The following is a 3,135-nucleotide window of genomic DNA, read 5'->3' on the forward strand; positions in this document are numbered from 1 at the left end:
TTTACTTTCAGATTATTGACCAAGTTTTCCAGTGTTAGATGTCTAAAGCATGTTCACACCTGAGCAACACTGAGATCACATTAATAAAGAAGAAAAAAAAACTTGTTTGCATGTATATTCACTTAAAGTTAGGCAAGGCCAACATATGAAGATGGGGGGAAGCCATCAAAAAACAGTCTGTGAGCAGTTAGGCTTGGATAGCAAAGAAAATTCAAAGGTCAGACTGCAGTTCTAGCCCTAACTCAACTCATTGCATTTAGATATCAAAAGGATTTTGGGTTGTTTTTCCTGTTTTTGTGGTGGTGGTAGGTTTTTTGTTAGTTTGGTTAGTTGATTGTTTAAGGTCAGTAACTTCTTACACATAACACATTTGTCCTCAGTTTGCAGGATAGCAGATTCTAGTTGTGAGCTGAATAACAAATTGCCTTGGGCGATGTGTAAAATAAACATTTTAAAGAGATATTTTAATGTCAGATGCAGATCACCAATACAAGAAGCCTGGGCTACTAGGTAGGTTCTTTAACACTAATTTAGATATTCCCTTTTGATAGCAACAGTAAAAAAAAAATAGTATCATTAGAATCTGATTCATTTTCCACAACCTCAAAATTGAGCTATTTCCCCGTAGAAAATTAAATTAGGAACTATGCCTTAACGGTTATAAAAGTGCCTCAGGATTCTTTAATGGACTTCATTTCATTTATTTTTTTGAGAATGAGAATTTCATTTATATTTTTAAGAAAATATGCACACGATGATTTGTTCTAAGAGATTATCTAGATGTCATTTAGAAATATCTTGAAATCTAAGCACATTCATCATACACTCTGAATGTTCAACAGAAATCAGTGTTCATCCAACATGATTCAAAAGAAATCTAAAATTATACTTTAAAATTTTTTTATTGTTTATTCAATCCAATTTGTAAAGTTGAAAAAAAAAGTTGTTTTCAGGAAGTTACAATTATTAAAAAGGATATAGTCTTAAAATGATGCAACAAGACTACAAGACTAAAAGTTTTTTTTAAAAAAATAAAGATAAAACCTAAAGTTAAAAAGCCACAAGATGTCACTGCAGCCTAGATATTTGATATAACCAAATATGTAAAAAACGGTAATTAGAATTTTTTTGTAATAACAAAGTAATATGAGGCCAAAATAGCATTCTTAAAGCTACCATTTTATCAAGTGAATTTTGCTAGGTAAGTCATACTGAAAGCTATAAAGGAACAATATTAGAACTGATAAAGCATGGGGATTATTTCGTAGATATTTTTATGAGGAAGAAGATAAAGGTTATTTTCTGTGCTTACAAAGGATCTAACTAATTGCTGCTAATGAGAACTAATGGGCAACTGAAAGTATCTATAATGCCGTCAAAGATATATAAGCAATCTACAAAAAGAGTTGACAGTGGGGCTTCAGTTTCTAATCAYGTTTGCCTCCTAGATGCATCTTACCAGATGGATTTACAAAGCAAAGCTTTAAAAWGTGTGTGTATCTAGAGATTCTAGGTACTGGGTAGCTATCTTGCTATACTGCCCTATCTTTCATTCTGTTGCCCAAGATACCTTAGTTAAAGCTACACGTATGCTCATACAAGCTACACTCAAGTGTACTTACAAATTTGTGCAACATTTGCCTGTAATTAAAGTTTGAGTAAATAAAATGGTGTTAAGAAGCTAAGGTTCTGTAAAGAATACACTGATATCTGCTTTTATACAGGATATGTCACCCTTGCACGTAAGAGAATTTCTACTTCAAGATGTTGCTTATAAATAAGAATGGAGTATTTTATTTAATTTAGTTGAATACCAGTGAAAACAGTATAGCACAACACAGGAAAAAAAGATAAACACACTGATTTTCTTGAAAAGAAAATAATCTCCAACAGCCCTTATTTAATTTGCTATTACAGAAGACTCAATCTTGCAAGCACCTTACATAGTACTTACTGCTGAGAGGGAGAATCCTTACCTGAGTTCATAGGACCAGGCCCAGAGAGAGATATGTTTAGGAATATTAGTTCTGGAGCTATGAAAAAAATGGAAAAGAGAAAAACAGAAGAATGTGGATACAAATTATTGAAACCAATGCTAAAACAAAAAAAAAAGCATTTCAAAAACACAAATGCATGAGAGCAAATTACATTTCTGTCGCACTTCAGCATTAAGTATGCTTGTAAGACTTTCGAGGTTATCTTGTGCTACTTAATGAATAATGATTCCAAGCATTTTACTTAAAACCTCACCAGCAGGCACACTGAAATTCAATATGTGAACTTGCCATGTAGGTTCATGTTATGAAAACATAGTGATAATACGGACCTCATAGCTGTGTATTATTTTCTATCACTGTGTCTTTTTTCATGTGTTTCCGTGTTTGCTTTTTTTTTCCTTTGGGAAAGAATAGCATCTTTTTTCTTCACAGTACCTCCTGTGTTACCTTTTGCTTGTTCAGTTGTAAAAATGTGATAGTGTGCTTTGTGTGCCACTAATTCTTTCGTAGGGGTGGTGGTGGGGAAAGGGTACTTCCATCACTTTTAAAGCTTGTATCTGTTTGGCAATAGGTTAATTGCTTTTGCAACCACCAGAAGTCAGTCTTTTCAAAATAAAAAGCTACAAGTGTAGTGTGTAGTCACAGCCTTCCAGTGCATGTAAAAGTTTCACTACCAGATAAATTTTCTAAGAGAGCCCATAGCCTAAACCAATTCATTAGAGAGAGTGTGGTGCTGGATACAAGAATGCTACTGTACTGTAACACAGTATTAACCATGACAACGTTTGTTATGTAAGTACTCAAAATCAAACGTATTTTCCTGGGTTTTTAGCATCTGAGATTGGTACTTTGTTGCTTTTGTTTATGATTAACAGAGCACGCGAATGTGTACGAACTACTATGCCGTTCCCCCGCCTGACGGGTACGTAGCGGCGAGGGCTGAGGAGAGCTGCTGCGCGGGAGCGCTCCTGAAGAGCCGCTGCGGGAGGAGCATATTTGCGACAAGGATGACTGTCGTCCTTTTCTTTCACAAGCTTCTTCCTGGAAGATTTGTTTCTACTTCAGTTCTCCCCAGGGAACAATATTCACGGGGAGAAACAAAACTCCTCCCGCCTTAGGGGACTCCAACAGTCCGCAG

The sequence above is a fragment of the Rhea americana genome, unplaced genomic scaffold (assembly GCF_003343005.1).
Source record: "Rhea americana isolate MKP2758 unplaced genomic scaffold, rheAme1 scaffold_272, whole genome shotgun sequence".
NCBI classification, from domain to species: Eukaryota; Metazoa; Chordata; class Aves; order Rheiformes; family Rheidae; genus Rhea; species Rhea americana.